At 46.6% G+C, this 18429-nt stretch overlaps 1 pseudogene; it reads right to left on the bottom strand.

The window, feature by feature from the left end:
* Positions 1 to 588: 588 nt before the first annotated feature.
* Positions 589 to 17826, bottom strand: LOC112424063 (HLA class I histocompatibility antigen, A alpha chain-like; annotated as a pseudogene).
* Positions 17827 to 18429: the final 603 nt, after the last annotated feature.

Raw genomic sequence — 18429 nt, forward strand, 5'->3', positions numbered from 1 at the left:
AGTAAAATTCAATATTAGCTTAACTCCTCGAACGTGCTGTGAGGAAGAGAAGATATTTTCTCTTAGGTCAATTATACTGGATGCCTAAAAGAGTGAAGCCACATGTCCCTGAGACCATTCTTGTTTTTGGAACCCGGTAAGGTTGAGTGGTGTCTGCAAACATGAGTGACTTCATTCTGGGAGACATATTCATACAAGAGGATGATAGACTGTTCTAATTCTGAATGACTGAATGATACTCTGTTTTTTTTTTTATTATTATTTTTATTTTTTTTGAGATGGAGTCTCGCTCTGTAGTCCGGGCTGGAGTGCAGTGGCCGGATCTCAGCTCACTGCAAGCTCCGCCTCCCAGGTTTATGCCATTCTCCTGCCTCAGCCTCCCGAGTAGCTGGGACTACAGGCGCCCGCCACCGCGCCCGGTTAGTTTTTTGTATTTTTTAGTAGAGACGGGGTTTCACGGTGTTCGCCAGGATGGTCTCGATCTCCTGACCTCGTGATCCACCCGTCTCGGCCTCCCAAAGTGCTGGGATTACAGGCTTGAGCCACCGCGCCCGGCCATGATACTCTGTTAATATGCCAATACCTCTTTACTTTTGTAATCCTTTTCCTGTAAAAGATATGTGGTCAAAGAAAAGTGAGTAATGTGAGTTATAAGAAAAACATTTAGTCTTTGTCCCTGGTTTCTCCTAAAAACCTTAGAATCTCTTGAGTGATAAGAATTAGAATATTGATGAGAGGACTCATGGCTGAGTGGACCCTGGATATCTTGAGAATGGGGGCTGGCTGCCAGAGACACATACCTGTGATGAGAGTGCTGTCTTATTCCATCTTGTGTTGCTATAAAGAAATGTCTGACACTGACTAATTTATATAAACAAGTTTCATGTGGCTTGGGATTTTGATGTCTGGAAATGTTTGAGCATTTGGTGAGGGCCTTAGACTGCTCCCACTTCTGCCCTGTGGAGATCACACTGACCCAGTAGCGGGATAGGGAGGACCAAATGTAGGATGCAGTTTATGGAGACCAGACCTGCAGGGTACAGAAAGTGTACTTCCAGAAGTGGGTAGCTGTGGTGGTGTCTTCTGGAGAGGAGTAGAGATACACATGCCATGTGCAGCACGAGGGGCTGCCAGAGCCTCTCACCCTGAGGTGGGTAAGGAGGGGGAGAAGGCAAAGGGGAGCTGGTATGTGCAGAGATCACATGGTAACAGAGGAACAGAGAGTGTAAGAAGTTGCCAGGCTCTTTTTAACAACTAGCTCTCTTGGAAACTAAAAGAGTAACAATTTATTCACTCACGAGAGAGGACAGTATCTCTCTATTCATAAAAGATTGGCCCCCATGACGCAAACAACACCCATTAGGCCCCACGTCCAACATTGGGGGTCAGATTTTAACATGAGGTATCAGGGGGTAGATATTTATATCATTATATCCTGCCCCTGGCCAGTCAGAGCTCATGTTTTTCTCCCACTGCAAAATACGATAATTTTCCAGTTGCTCAAATGTGCTAGGTTGTTCCAGCATCAACTCAAAATTCCAAAGTCTCATCTGAGACTCAAGGTAAGTCTCTATAGCTGTGAGCCTGTAAAGTTTTAAAAATGTTATTTACTTCTAAAATATTAATACAAGAGTGGAAGGGACATTTCTTATACATTTCCATTCCAAAAGGAATAAATGGGCCAAAAGAAATGAATGCAGTGTCCTCACAAGGCTGAAACTCATAATGGAAGATGGTAAAACTTAAAGCTCTAAAATATTCTCCTTTGACTCTATATCTTGACACCTGAGCACACTGGTGCGAGTGGTGGGCTCACAATGCCATTTGCAGCCCCACATCCTTGGCTTTGCTGAACCTAACCCATATAGCCACTCTCATGGGTGAAAATTGAATGCCTATGGCTTTTCCAAGCTCAGCTTGCACATTACCAGTGACTCTACCATTTAGTAGTCCTGGCGGGGTCCTGCTCCTGCAACTCCATTAGGAATTGTCCTGGATATTAAATTTCCCCTTTAAACATCAGTTCCAGTTTCAGATCATTTCTTTGCTCACAGATATGTGCATAGGCTAGGACAAACAGCCAGGCCAAATATTGAAGGCTATGCTGCTTAGAAACTTCTTCTATCAGATACCCTTCTATCAGATCACTCTCATGTTCAAAGTTCCACAGATCCCTAGGGAGGGGGCACAATGCGTCCAAGTTATTTGCCAATGCATAACAAAAGTGACATTTCCTCTAGGTCCCAGTTAGGTCCCAGTAAGTTCCTCATCTCCATCTGAGACCTCATCAGCCTGGACTCTATTGTCCATATCACTGTCAGCATTTTGATCACAACAACTTAACAAACCTCTAGGAAGTTCCAAGTTTTCCCCCATTTTCTTGTCTTCTAAACTCTCTAAACTATTCCAACCTCTACCTGTTACCCAGTTCCAAAGACATTTTCACATTTTTAGCTCCCTTTTTTGCAGTACCCAACTCCTAGTACCAATTTTCTGAATTATTCATTCTCAACTGTTATGAAGAAATACCTAAGACTGGATAATTTATAAAGACAGAAGGTTTAAATTGGCTCACGGTTCTGCAGGCTGTATGAAAGTATGATTCTGGCATCTGCTCAACTTATGAGAGGGCCTCAGGAACCTTTCAATCATGCTGGAAGGTTAAGGGGAAGCAGGTATGACTTACAAGCCTGGAGTAGGAGGGAAAGAAAGCAGGGAGGTGGCACACACTTTTAAACACCAGATCTTGTGAGAACTATCACAAGAACAGCACCAAAGAGATGGTTCTAAACCATTCATGAAGGATCCATCCTCATGAGCCAATCACCTCCCTGAGGTGCCAACTCCAACCTTAGAGATTATAAGTGAACATGAGATCTGGGTGGGGACACAGATCCAAACAATATCAGGGGTCATGGTGGACATGAGGGTAGGCTGGTCTCCCCTCTTCTCACATGATACCAAGGATGTAGACACATTCAGATGCCTTGGCAGAAAGAGAAGCCAGAGACTCTTGAAGTCACAAAGGGGAGGCATGAACAAATCTTGCATCTCAGTCCCTCACAAGGCAGCCTTAGAAAAAAAAAAAGTCATGAACAAATTTAGGTCAGTCATAGTAAATGGTGACACTGAACAGCCCACCACACCCTCAAGAATAGCAAATCAAAGACTCCAAATTCTAACTGTATCCCCTCTGCCCCAACTCCTCTTTCACTTCAGGTCCTCTAATATGTCACTTTTACAAGCCTTGAGAGACACATCAGAGCCCTGGGTACTGTCCCTGTTTGGGGTGCAACAGAAACAAAATCTGTTCAGAGCGCACAGGTGATGTGACTAAAGGAGGAATTGTGGGGTGGGTGAGCTCCCCCATGGGCTCTTGTCTACACTATCCCAAGGATCTCAGGCATCACTCTCCCACCCCTACCACACTTACATGAAGCCTGAGCACGGCTGCCTCCTTTTCCATCTGTGGAAAGAAAACAAACTGTGAGAGGCCAGGGAGGAGGCAGGGCCATGAGATCCCAGAGGAGTTTCCAGAACTGTGACTGCAGACCCAGGTCAGGATCAGGAAACCCGAGGGAAGAGGACGTGTTGAAACTGGACTAATTGTCCTAGTGAGGTCTGTCCTATGCGGGTACCTTCCCCTGACCTGTGACTGCTGGGAGTCAGGTTCCCATGACTCCAATGAAGGTGATAAATGTGTCCTTCATTTTCACAAGTTCTTTACAAAAGAGTAAGTGTTGATAGAGGCACAGAGATGGTGCCTCACAGCTAGGCAGAATACAAGCCAACTCCTATCTGGGGCTGGGAATCCACCAATGGAAGAAGAAAACTCGGAGCTCACCCCTTTCCTACCCGGGCTGGGCTCTTGTTCCTCCACATCACAGCAGTGACCACAGCTCCAGTGACCACAGCACCAAGAGCAACCAGGACAGTAACGATGCCCAAGATGGGGTTGGTGGGCTGGGAAGACAGCTCTAAGAAAGGAGGGGAACGTGAGGCGCTCTGACCATCAGGCCTCCAACCCTGACGTTGCTGAAGGGCTCCGGAAGGACTCCTGCTTCCCGTGAGAAGAGATGTGACCCCTCATCCCCCTCCTTACCCACCTCAGGGTGAGTGGCTCTGGCAGCCCCTCGTGCTGCACATGGCATGTGTATCTCTGCTCCTCTCCAGAAGACACCACCGTGGCTGCCCACTTCTGGAAGTTTCTGTACCCTGCAGGTCTGGTCTCCATAAACTGCATCCTGCATTTGGTCCTTCCCATCCCGCTACTGGGTCAGTGTGATCTCCACAGGGTAGAAGCCCAGGGCCCAGCACCTCAGGGTGGCCTCATGGTTGGAGATGGGGTGGTGGGTCATGTGTGTCTTTTGGGGGATCTGAGGGGAAGAGTCAGAACATTCAGGCACTTTGCATTCCTCATGGGACATTCCAACTCATGGGACCATCCTGAGAATTGATGGGACACCTGAAGAGGGGAAGGGAGCAACTCAGACACCAGTCTGGACACAGGCACCTGGGGAAATCTCCTATTCCTTGGAAAGTTCTAGTGTCTAAGGCCAGAACAGAGACTTCTGGTCCTGGCCTGAGTGGAGGCTGAGGGACTTAAAAGAGCTGGAGTCAGACCCACAAATACAGATTGAGTGTGAGGCAGAGAACAAGTCCTGAGAGGAAAATTCCTGGTGCCCAAGGCTGCTGCGGGGACAAAGGGGACAGCAGATCAGTATTCCAGGGATTGTCTTCCCTCCTCTCCCTCAGAAACTTCATCCTTTATTGTCCCAGAGTGCAGGGCGGGCCCGCAGTCACTCTCTGGTATGGGATATGGAAACCCACGAGGACTTTTCCTCCTCAGGACAAGAGGAAGAGGAATGTTTTAACGTTGGTCCCATTTTCCTTCCCTTCTTTTAGAAGGTGGGTCGGGCAGATCTGCAGGAGATCAGGGAGGCGCCCCGCGGCCGCTGGTACCCGCGCACTGCGGCGTCTCCTTCCCATTCTTAAGGCCTTTGCTGAGCCGTTCTGCCCACCTTCCCTGCAGGTAGGTTTTGAGCAGCTCTGCGTGTTTCTCCGCCAGAGCATCTGAGCCGCCTTGTCCCGCGCTGTCCAAGAGCGCAGTTCCTGGTTTATGATGAGGTAACTGGCGCCTTCGTAGGGTGTGTTCATCCCCGCGGAGGAGGCTCCAGTCCGGGTCCAGGTCGCAGCTGTGTATACAATGGAGGGTGTGAGACCCATTCCCAGTGACCGCAGTCAGCCCAGGCCACTGAGCCCCGCCTCCGCCTCGACCAACCCCCGGGGATTTGGGCCTGAACTGAAAATAGAATCCGGTATAGGCGCCTGGGGCTCTTGTGGGGTCGAGGACCTCCGCTGGTCTCGCAGCAGCCTCGGGTGCCTCTCCGATTGTGCTACAGCGGGTAGCACAATCTTGGTAACTACTGAATGATCATGAATCTAATTTGTAAAAGAGGTGATTTTTGGCCCCATTATATATAAATGTATCTAAATGCATTGCAATTAGACTCACAAAGTTAAGTTTTACTTTCCCAGATTGTGTATCTGTGACTCTGGTCTATTGTATTTTTAAATTATCTTTATTTCATAACCCTGAGTTTGTGTGTGCAAGTCCAGGACATCTCAACACAAAGCACAATGTGTTACCATATATTGCAACCGGGAGTCTGGACAGAATTTAATCACCTCAAAATTCCAAGTGCTCAATGCAGCCAAAGTGCCCTTCACCAGTGCTCATACACCGCCTTTATGTATTTACTAGTTAGTTAGTTAGTTAGTTTTAGACCGAGTATCACTCTGTTGCCCTGGCTGGAGTGCAGTGCCATGCTCATGACTCACTGAAGTCTTGACCTCCTGGGCTCACACTATCAATGCTCCTCCTTCAGCCTACCAAGTCGCTGGCACCACAGGCTTGTGCCACCAACCCTGGCTAATATTTCTTTAAAAATATGTGTAGAAATGAGGTCTCTGTATGTTGCTCTGGCTAGTCTTGAAGTCCTGAGCTCAAGTGATCCTCCCGCCTCAGCCTTCCAAAATGCTGGTATTACAGGCATGAGCCACAATGGCTGACCCATGCACCTGCCTATGTTTATGAATTATTCACATCTAAGCTATGTGCATATTTTATTGGGACACTTGGTATTCTTTTCTAACCTGCTTATCATAAGGAGGCAATTAGTTTTTAGACAGCCCCACAGAATGTATTAAAGACCAAGGTGCAAGTAACACTGTACCAGGCTCTGCAGATAAATGGATTAAAAATCTATAAAATCTATAAAACACTGTGTTTAAGTCTGAGAATTCTATTGCTTTAGAATTCTTTCTCTCTGTTCCTTTACCTCACCTCCTGCTTCTCCAGCCCTTCTCTCTGTCCCTGTCATCACTCAGGTCCTCCTCTCCCCTTAGTCTCTACTGTAACTACGAATTGTGGCCCTAGCTCTGTCCCCTCTCCTGCTGCCCATAGCTGTTCCCCCCACAATGGTCAGCAATCCTGCTAATGTGAGTCAGATTGTGTCATTTCTTCACTTAAAACCCTCCAATGGCTCCATCTCACTCTCAAGAAGCCTCTAGAATGGAAGGCACAAGCACAGGGGCTTTGGGTTGTTTTGATCAAAGTTGTGTCTACAGAATATAAAAGCATATCTGCCACATAGTAGGAACTAAGCTGAATGAATGAAATATGATTGTGTTAAAAATTGCATCACACAAAAATCACAAAATGAAAAATGCAAAGCAAGTTAGGAAACGTTTGGCTTTATGCAACTATTGTGCATATCAGTTCATAAACTCATTCCAGTGGAGAACATGTGATATGTTTAGCTGTTGAATCTGTTACTAATTTTCTATTAGTACATAACCAATTACCACAAACTTAGTGGCTTAAAACAGCACTCATTTATTTGTCTACATTTCCTTCATCAGAAATCCAGGCCTAGTGTGAGAGATTCTTTGTTCAGGGTTTCGCAAAGCTGTGTGCTCACTTAAGATTGGGATTCTCCCCCAAGCTTATATAGAGCTCGTTGGCAGAATTCGGTTTCTGGCCATTGTAGGACTAAGGTCCCTGTTTCCTTCGGGCTATCAGGGTAGACAGCAGGAAGGGCCTCTAATTCCTATTGGCCACCAGTGTTCTTTCCCCATGATCCCTCCATTTTCAAAGCCCACAGTGGAGGAAACCCCTCACACTGAACCCCTCTACACTGTTAGTCTCTGTTCTCAGGAAGAACCCAGTCCTTTTCAGAGCTTACCTGATTAGGACAGTCCAAGCAGGATAATCCCCATCTTCAAGCCAACCGACAGGGGACCTGAAATCTATCTGCAAAACCCCTTCACAGCAGCACCTGCATTAGTGTCAACTGAGTAACTGGGGTAACGTGAGTAACCAAGGGTAGTTATTGAGGTGTCATCATAATATCAGCCTAGCATAGCCTGGATCTTCCTTTTGTGTTTGACTAGAACATACAAATTGAAGGTAAAAAAAAAAAAAAAAATAGATCATTGTTATCATTGTTAATGACAATAAAATAGATCTTATATAGTCATGAAAATTCTTCTTAAATATTAAAAGCAAATGACATGTTTAATATCTTATAATCAATTTAGAGCAAATGAAAAAGTTCAATGATTCATCCTCTCTTGTGAAGGTATATTAGTTATCTACTGCTGCATAACAAGTCACTTAAAACTTAGCAACTCAAATCAACAAATATTTATCATGTCCCACAGTTTCTAGTGGTCAGGAATCCAGGAGTCGTTTCTCTGAGTGCTTCTGGCTCAGGGCCTCTCACAACATTGCAGTCTAGTTGTCATCCGGGCTTTATCTTCTGAGGACTCAAATGGGGCTGGGGATTCACAAGACACAAGAATCCCCAATGTGGCTGTTGGAAGAAGCTTCATCTTCTTATTGTCTGGCCCCAGCTTCACTTCCTTGTCACCTGACCTTTCCACAGGCCTGCTTATGACACAGCAGCCGGTTTCCCCCAAGGCTCATGATCCCAGAGAAAGAAAGAACCAGAACCGGAGTAGAAGCTGCAGTGAGGTTTTTGTTTTGTTTTGTTTTGTTTTGTTTTGTTTTGTTTTGTTTTTGAGACAGTCTCACCCTGTCGCCCAGGCTGGTATGCAGTGGCTGGATCTTGGTTCACTGCAACTTCTGACTTCCAGGTTCAAGCAATTCTCCTCCCTCAGCATCCTGAGCAACTGGGATTACAGGCATGCACCAACACATCCGGCTAATTTTTGTATTTTTAGTAGAGATGGGGTTTCACCATGTTGGCCAGGCTGGTCTCGAACTTCTGACCTCATGATCTGCCCTCTTGATCTCCCAAAGTGTTGGAATTACGGGCGTGAGTGACCACTCCCAGACTTAGTGAGTCTTATGATCTATACCCAGAGTCACAAACTATTATGTCAGCATTACTCTATCAGTTTGTAAGTGAGTCATTAAGTTCAGGCCACACTCATAGGAAGGGAATGAAGCTGCACCTCTGCAAGGAGTATCAAAGAATTTATGTGCATGTTAAGTATGCACAGTATGCATATTAAGTAATGTACAGAATGTAATCACCTCAAATTTGCAAGCACTCAATGCAGCCAAAGTGCCCTTCACCAGTGCTCATGCATTGCCTTTATTATTTATTTATTTATTTATTTATTTAGTTAGTTAGTTAGTTAGTTAGTTATTTTTGGACAAAGTATCACTCTGCTGCCCTGGCTGCAATGCAGTGGCATGCTCATGACTCACTGAAGCCTCAACCTCCTGGGCTCACGCGATCAATGCTCCTCCTTCAGCCTCCCAAGTAGCTGGCACCACAATTAACATTATTGTTTCAGGATTTTGTAAATCAAATACTTCTTGTATCTGACTAATTTTCTTTATACTTTAAAATTATCTTTTGTAAAGTAATGAATAAAAATTTGAGACAGAGAAAGGAGATACAACAATATCTCAGATTTTTTTGCAAATTCCTTTAATATTAATGTTCTCTTTGACGAGTTGCAAGAAAGTTGAGAAAATACAGCAGGTAGATCAAAGAGTCCCAAGACTGGTGCCATACAATAATGCCTTTACAATCATAACTATCTTTGTTTTTCCTCAGAAGTTTGTAATTCCGTTTAAGAATGCCCAAAATGCCAATTGTCTTACTCAAGCTTCTACAAAAATATGTGCCTAATCAGGGTGCTTTGCAGTTAGGAAAATGTGTCTCACATCTCTCTCTGTGCAGCTAGCTTAGCATCACAACAACGATTCGGTTTGATGTGGTAGGCGGAAATGGTTAACTCCAATTTAGAAACAAGATTTTTCAATAACTAGATATTCAGTGGGCATCTATTGATCACTTTAACATCTTTCACTGTGTTTTTTAATTAGATGTGGTAGAAGTGATTTGGACTCCAGTATGATTCTGAAAAATACAGTTATTTTGTGCTTCTAATGTTGCTTTAAAAGCAGCTCTTTCATGTTTTCCATTCTTATTGCTATTTCATCACTAGTTATTTCTTTATGTCTTTTCATTTAATTTATTTTGCTCAACAATGCTTTTTTTCTATTCTGTGAAAGATTAATTTACTTGTGTGTGTAGTAAAATGTGAGCAACATATCAAATTCTCAAATTCTTTTCAAGATACAATTGCCTTGCACATCAGATTGAACATTGTATACCAGAGAGTGTAGCAAGTTGCCAATTAGCCAAGAATCAAATGACCTATTTCTAGCCAAGGCTATTTTTCATGGCATCCTGGTCCTCTCTGTCACATGGCTCCTTACAATTGGCTGTGGCTTTGTTTTTGTTTTTTTTTGTTTTTTGTTTTTTGTTTTTTTTTTGAGACGGAGTCTCGCTCTGTCGCCCAGGCTGGAGTGCAGTGGCCGGATCTCAGCTCACTGCAAGCTCCGCCTCCCGGGTTTACGCCATTCTCCTGCCTCAGCCTCCTGAGTAGCTGGAACTAAAGGCGCCCGCCACCTCGCCCGGCTAGTTTTTTGTATTTTTTTAGTAGAGACGGGGTTTCACCGTGTTAGCCAGGAGGGTCTCGATCTCCTGACCTCGTGATCCGCCCGTCTTGGCCTCTCAAAGTGCTGGGATTACAGGCTTGAGCCACCGCGCCCGGCCTGTGGCTTTGTTTTAAGGCGCGTAGTTATCGCTAAGGATCCTTGCAATGAACTTTTGTGTTTTCTTTTCTCTTTCATTTCCAAATAATCAGGAATGGCACACAAAGTGCATTTTGAAAAATGCCACTTTAAAGATTTGTGGGCCAGGGGCAGTGGCTCATGCCTCTAATGCCAGCATTTTGGGAGGCCGAAGTGGGTTGATCCCCAGAGATCAGGAGTTGGAGACAAGCTTGGCCAACATGGTGAAGCACAGTCTCTACTAAAAATACAAAAATTAGCCAGGTGCCATGGCAGGTGCCTGTAATCCTAGCTACTCCAAAGGCTGAGGTAGGAGAATCACTTGAGCACGGGAGGCAGAGGTTGCAGTGAGCTGAGATCACACCACTGCACTCCAGCCTGGGCAACAGAAGTGAGACTCCATCTCAAAAATAAATGAATAAATAAATAAATAAATAAATAAAGATTTATGATCAAGTAACTACCTGGACATCCTCTCCTGGCATAAAAATCAGAACCTATGAAGCCACCCTAGACTGTTGCCCAATCATATCCCCCAAAAGCAACTTCTATCTTGAGTCTTGTATTTACTATTCCTTTTCACTGTCTCTAAAGATTTTTGCAATAAGTACATATATACCCAAATCACAGTTTGTGTTTTTTGAACTTCCCGGTACAGGGAACTCACACTATGTGTATTCTTCTGCGATGCGCGTTATGTGTAGGAGAGTTATCTCTGATGTGGGAGGGTGCTGCTCATTCATTTTTACTGCTAAAATTTTACTTTTTATGAATATACCACAATTTTGTTAATTCCCATTGATGTATATGTGATTATTTCCAGTTTTTTGCCATAAACATTGGTGTACACGTCTCCTGGACACATAGCCAAGAATGTCCCCAGAGTGTATAATCAGGAGGCAGACGGTGGGATTATACGGTGTACGGACGTTAATCATACTAGGTAAGGCTAATTTGATTTCCCAAGTGCTTGTACCAAGAATGGGAAAGAGTTCATGTTGCTCATGTGTTCTGAAAACATTCAGTTGAAGGTGGAGATTAAATGTTAAAAACCACTGTCTTGGCTACAGAATCACCCTAGGCATTTTTTTATATTCCATTAATAACTTCCTTTTCTTTACTTTTATCCTGTAAATTATGGTTTTATACTTTAAGCATAAGATTCAAATAATGCTTCCTTTTAGCCTAACCACATAGAGTTTCTGAAAAATGGAAAGAGAGAGAAAACGCTGAGGGAGGAAAGGAGGAAAGAAGGACAGAGAAAGACAAAATGAAAATTTTCAAAAAGGAATAGGAGGAAAGGATTGGAAACAGCAAGTATGTTTAACATTATTAAAATGCAGGGAATTAAAAGATGTAGATAACATCCATGGGATAATAGAAACGTAAGAAAGCCTTAATAGTTATTAACTGCTGTGTCACAAACTACCTCAAAATTTAGTGTCTTAATACAACAAATACCTGTTAATTCAAAGAGACACTACAAACACAAGCAAACTAGATTTTATGGGGGTGGCAGAAGTTGGATAAAGAGACAGATTTTACAGGTTGTAATAAATAAGAGTTATTGGTGTGCAGATGGAAATGCTTTTTGATCCAAGTTCTCCAAGGAGCAGATGCCAAGAGGAGCTTAAAGTCTGCAGCGTTTTATGAGGGAACACACCTGTAAGGAAATATGGGAAGCGAGCCAGAAATCCCTGGAAAAGGCGGCAGACAATGATGCAAGTGTGACCCCAAGTGCTGGAGAGAAAGAGAGAAAGTTTATTCGACGCGCCCAAGACCACAGGCAATCTAAGGAGGGTTGAGCAAGGGCATGGAGGAGTCCTGGAGCCACATTTGGCCATCAGAGGAGTCCCCTGTGTCCCGATAATGGCCTGCCTTAGTGTGCCTGCTGTGACCAGTCACTGGCTGGGAACCACTCATGGGAAGCAGGGCTTCTGCACTAATCCTGCTGAGGATGTCAGAGCACAGGAGCAGAGCCTTGGTACATTACCTAGGAGTATGACCCAATCCTTCCTTAGAACCCAGAGGATTCTGGGCTCTTGAATATCAAACCCTCTCAGGCTGGGTTGCTGGATGATTCTGCTCACACTTACAACAGGCAAGGGAAACCAGGAGATCCCCAAGTGGATTCCTGGTTTCTATGCATACTTCTCCTGCCCTCATTGTGTGATAGCAGCCCTGCCTCCTCCTCTTCTCAGCTGCTTGTCTCTGGGCACATACTATTCAAATATCCCTGGGTGCAACCACAATGTGTAGTTCCATGGACTCTCATTTGTCTCCTTGCCAGGGTGCCCCCTTTGAGAAATCAGGACCTCCTGCCTGTGGAGTCCAGATTTTGGAGGTAAGAAGAGCAAAATCACTTTGGAGGTGAATATAATGAATAAAATAAATAAATAAATTCTCTTACTTATGTTATTTATGTACTTATTTACTTATAAATAAATCAATCACCCTGGGGGTGAATATAAGGAATGAGACACACTTGCTTCGACTTCTTGGTTTTGGACCCACGTGTTCTGCCTTGAAAACAGCACCACAGAGATGTCTTTGATTCAATGTATGTATCACATTCTGAAAAATGACACCCATTCCTCAGAGGGCTTCATCCAAGCTGGTAGTGAGTTGTGCCTGCAGGGTCCTGTCCATGACTCTTGTGTGCCTGGCAGGATCTGAGAGGCACAGGTGGTGATATGACCAGGGGATCCTATGGTCATGGCCCATGCTTCATCCCCTTCCCCATGAGATATGTCCCCCAGGCAGATAATGTACTGAAATTCTGAGCCGGTGGATCAGGAATTCCAATAGGGACGCTGGCTGAGGGTCTGAGAGCAGAAAGGAAAACCATACCACATCGAATAGGTGCCTGTCCCTGTGAGGATGAACTTCTGCCCCTTCCAGGATGGATGGGGTTCAAGCTATTCAACTTGTCACTTAGGGGCTAGTCAGTTACCTGAAGAAATAGTGCCCTATCGGTGCCCATTGGTCTGCAATGCTCACAAGCAGAGTATTCAGTGGAAGCAGTAGCTGGATTGGTATTAGTAGGGGGCAGTCAGTGCTGCTGGACTCATTTGTAGCTTCATCCCTACCACTGTGGCTGATCCACTCATGGGTCCTTCCTATCAGGCCTGGGCTGATCCATGATGTGGACTGGCTAACTTCAATTTATCTTCAATTTGTTTGGTGATTCAGGGCCACGTCAGGGCTGGGTGTTTTCTGTGGGTGTTAACATGGAATTGAGGCTCAACCCACATGGACCATTTTCATCTCATGATAGATGCCGCTGGGTCTGTCCCATCTATGCCTCTGTGGGTCACATAGAAGCCAATACACACAGGCACTTGGAATCACAGGTTGCTTGGTGTCTCATGATGAAGCATTCTATCTTACCAGGGCCAGGAACATGCTAAAAGTTGCTTCTAACAAGGAGCATGTTTCTCTGCTGTGGATTCCATGACCTTACTTCTGATCCCAGGCCCTCCATTCTGACTCCCACTAATGCTTGGTTCAGCTCCATCCTGCATCTTTCCCCAAACTGCCACCTCCAGCACCAGGGGTCTGAGGGATGGTGACTGGCTGCACCACAGCCTGGGTCTGCGGCAGTGTCCTTTCCTGTCCAGGCCCCACTCAAAGCTGGCCTCCTCCTATATCACGCAGAGTGTGGGCCAAAGCAATATACTTAGATGTGGAATGTGGTGTTGCCAGAATCCAGAGAGGCTCACCAGGCAGTGTGCGTCCTTCCTTCTGGTGAGGATACAAGATGAAAGTGTGTCTTTTACTTTGGAGGGGAGAGCCCTGCATGCCTGTAACCACTGGACCCATAACACTTCACTGCAGTGGCCACTCTTGAAGCTCTGCGAGGTTTATCTTCATCTTCTATAGTGCACGTGTTTTGCCAAGGAATTCAGCGTACTTTCCTCCTCTTGCTCATCCATCCCAATTTATGTGATATTGCCAATGAAATGAGCAGATGTAGTATTCTGAGAGATATTTGATTTGTCCAGGTCTCTCAAGGCGATATTTATAGAAGGTTGAGGAGTTAAGGTAGCCCTGAGGCAAGCTATCAATAAATGTATTATAAATCCCATGTAAGTGTGAATCATTCCATTTCCATCTTCTAAATGAAATGGGAAGGAATGCACTCACCAAATCCACAGCTGCTTGCCATGTGACTGAGGCATTATTAATCTCCCCAAGCAGTGATGTCCAGCCAGTATAGCAGCTGCAATCAGGACTCCTACTTGGTCGAGTCTGGAGTAATTCCATTCATTCTTTAGCCGTGTCAGGCTTCTTCAGGGATAGATTGCTGAGTTATATGGAGATTACAGGCAATCCCAACACCACCCCGCATCCTTCAGCTCTCTAATGGTGGTGCTACCCCTACGATACCTGCAGTACCCTCCACAAGACCCACCCTGGGGCAAATTATTGCTTCTGGTTTGGCTTGGATGAGGGATGTTTCCCTTTGGGCTTTAGCACAATGAGAGCGCTTACTCTCCAGACTAGGGACACAGTGTGGGGTGACTCCTGTTGAGTGCATCAAGGCCAATTATGCACTTGGAGAATGGGGAGATAACCAGGACAGGGTTTATGGACCCAGTGATTCCACTGAGGGTCATAATGTGTCCAGGTTTATTCCTCGGCCTCTGTAAGCCCCACTGTGATGGCGACATAATGATGCTGTGGGAATCTGGGCAGCAATGTCAGCTCACACCCAGTGTTAATACTTATACCATCTCCTGATTAAATGGCTATAGGCTCCTTTGCAGAAGGGCTGATGGAATTGTCCCAGCATGTAACTGTCATGGTGTCGCAAGGTTCTTTCTTTTAGGGATATGGATACCTCCTCAGTCACTGGATTCTGAATCTGAAACTTGCTCCTCAATTCTTGCATGCTTATCATAGATATATGAAGCAGCGCCCTTGCTGGCTGCCCATCTATTCTGACCCTGGGACACCATCCTTTATTAATCTTCCCCACAACTCCTTGAAGGTCAAGCCCCTTTGGCTGATACTCTGGGTTATCACAGTAAATGTGCTCTCTATCTTTTGCAGGTCACTGCAAAGGAGGGTTCCCAAAGCATTCACTCCTGACCCTGAGGGAGGTGGGTGCACTCACTTCAGGTCTCACATTCACCACAGATAAGCAAAAAAGTCCTCACATTCAAAACTGTCCTGGGCCACATGCAGCCCGCGAGCCGCAGGTTGGACAATCTTGTATCTAGAACGTGTGCACCACAAGGCTAGAAATTTTTCTATTTTTACTTTAATAATGCTTTCTAAATGCAAAAACAGTCATATCCCTAGGAGACAACAAACGTCAGCTGAAGGAATGATCACTGTAGAGAACCCCTCTATTCTAGAGGCAATATCTTTGTTAATGTAGCCTCAGACAAATACTTTTTTTTTTCGTGGCAACTACAGAACAACATCATCTCACACTGACATCAGTGCCAGCAGAGCTTTTCTCACCAGGGCTGCTGGTGTGTCCTCCCTCCCTCCCTCTTCCCACACCAACCCTCCTGCACACTGCAGCACACAAACATATTTTTCTCTTTAGGAAAGATAACCCTAGACTTATGGATCCAATTGTCCAACCACGTGTGAATCTAAATTAGACTCTGCTTTATAAATCTATGGATTTCTATTGGAGCCAGCACTAGGATTACTACAACTCGGGGCAGGAAGAAGAGTGGAAGTGCAGAGGAGGGGCTCCAACAGAAAGTTACCTATGATGAGAAACTATGAGACCCCTCCTCTCTGTAAATTTCAGAATCTGGTTCCTTTAAAAAGATTGGAGAAAAGACGGAAAATACAATCCAGGAAGGAGCCCTGGGAGGAGGGCAAGAGCTTGAAAGTTCTGAAAATTTGTCTTTTGATACCACAAGGACCCTTGTATGCGGGGACCACCCTAGGTGACATCCAAGTCCCTGTGATCACAGGTCATGGTGGGACAAGGTTCTACTGAAGGGCCAAGGACAATGGAGCAGCAAAGATGACTCAGCTGAGCAGTGACCACATAAAGCGCACGGTGGCCTGAGCACCCACTGGGCACAGCCCCATCTACTGTCCTCCCCTGCAACAAATCAGCACAAGAAACACGTCGACTCTGGAAGGTTCTCATGTCTCCCATTAATTTTATCTCTCAAATTTTAGGAATCTTCTCCTTTAATTAACTCATCAACCTCTCACGGCAAGAATTTGAAAATGTAAATTTATATTCAGATTCTAATTTTAATAGGGAAGTAAGAAGTTACAGCTCAGTGCATATAAAGTTGAGACAGAGATGGAGACATCTCAGCCCCACCTCTCTGGAGGAGGAAAGATGATTGGGAACAGTGACTTCTGGTCCTGACCTGAGGGGAGGCTGAGGGACTCAGAGGAGCTGGACTCAGCCCCCTACACATATTGAATGTGAAGCAGAGAACAAGGCCTGAGAGGAAAAGTTACGGGGCCCAAGGCTGCTGCCGGTGTCAAAGGGAACCACTCATCAGTATTCCAGGGATTGTCTTCCCTTCATTCCCTCAGAGATGTCATCCCTTAATTGTATCAGAGAGCAGAGTAGACCCTCAAAGTCATTCTCTGGTACAGGATCTGGAAAGAAACCCAGGAGGATTCCTCTCCCTCAGGACCAGAGGGAGTTAGACATTCTAGTGTTGGTCTCATTTTCCTTCCCTTCTTGTGGGAGCCCAGCCCGGGAGATCTACAGGCGATCAGGGAGGCGTCCCGTGCACCCTGGTACCCGCGCGCTGCAGCGTCTCCTTCCCGTTTTCCTGGTGTCTGCGGAGCCACCCCACGCACATGCCCTCCAGGTAGGCCCTGACCTGCTTTGCAAATTCCTCTGCCTCCCACTTGCGCGTGTCAGCTGCGGTCCAGGAGCACAAGCCCCGGTTAAGTGCGATGTAATCCTTGCCATCTTTGGCGTGCTGTTCATAACCGCGGAGGAAGCGCCCTTCCAGCCCCAAGTCTCACCCATACTTTATCTGGAGGGTGTTAGACCCTGGCCCCGCCTCCACGGTCAGCCCCGCCCACCAAGCCCCGCCCCCGCCCCGACCAACCCGCGGGGATTTTGGCCTAAACTGAAAATGAAACCCGGTAAAGGCGCCTGGGGCTCTACCCGGTCGAGGATCTGGGCTGGTCCCACAGCCTCGGGGTGGATCTCGGAGCCGGAGACTCAGGGGGATCCGGGCGGTCAGTGCGGATGGGGAAGAGTCGTGACCTGTGCTGCGGACGGGGGTGACTCAGCGGCCTTGCTCTGGTTGTAGTAGCCGAGCAGGGTCTGCAGGTTCACTGTCAGTCTGTGCGTGGGCCTTGATGTTCCGTGTGCTCCGGTCTCAATACTCCGGCCGCTCCTGCTCCACCCACTGCGCCCGCGGCTCCATCCTCGGACTCGCCGCGTCGCTGTCGAACCGCACGAACTGCGTGTTGTCCACGTAGCCCACGGCAATGAAGCGGGGCCCCCGCGGCCGGGCCGGGACAAGGCGGTGCTGAAATACCTCATGGAGTGGGAACCTGGGGGCGCGGAGGGGCTGAGACCCTCTCGATCCTCCTCCTGGCGCGCCTCCCCGGGTCCTGCGCCCCAGCTGCGCGGGCCCCTCGCTCCTCTTGGCAGAGGCTATTTCCCTCTGGATCCCGCACTCACCCTCCCAGGTCTCGGTCAGGGCCAGGGTACCCGAGACCAGTAGGAGGAGGGTTCGGGACGCCATGACCCCCTCCTTGGGGTCTGGGGAGAATCAGTCCCAATGGGTTCCCGGGGACTTCAGAACAGGGAATCCAGGAAGAAGGACCCTACATAGGTTGGGAGAGGGAGAAGAGAAACGCTGCGGAGATGGGGAATCCCCAACGCTGGGCCTCCCCAATCAATACTCAGCCTTTGGGGCCTGAGACTCTGAGAGCCACGCCAGGGGCTATGGGACTTTGCCCTGACCGCGCTCCTCCTGTGCCAAGCCTCTGTCTCAATGTCTCCCTCAGTCTTGGCCCAAGAACTGTCTGAGAAACCAGGGAGAAACCCTCGTCATGGGCTCCATCCCTCTTCACTTTTCATCCCGGAATCCCCATCCCAGAACTGGGCTCCCTGCCTCCCACTCCTTACCTGTTCCCCTGGACTCTTCTAGAAGAAAACTCACCCCAGGGAGCTTGGCGCCAGAGAGTGAGCTCCTCCTGGGAATAGAGGTGTAGAGACAGGTTTTTTTTTTTCTTTAAACCCGGAAAAGTTGTGCCTGAGTGCATGAGATAGAATAGAGACCAGTTTGCTCTTTGTTTATTAACTACAGTGAGTAGCAGAATCTTGGTAACCCCTGAATGATCAG

The sequence above is a fragment of the Macaca nemestrina genome, chromosome 5 (assembly GCF_043159975.1).
Source record: "Macaca nemestrina isolate mMacNem1 chromosome 5, mMacNem.hap1, whole genome shotgun sequence".
Lineage (NCBI taxonomy): Eukaryota > Metazoa > Chordata > Mammalia > Primates > Cercopithecidae > Macaca > Macaca nemestrina.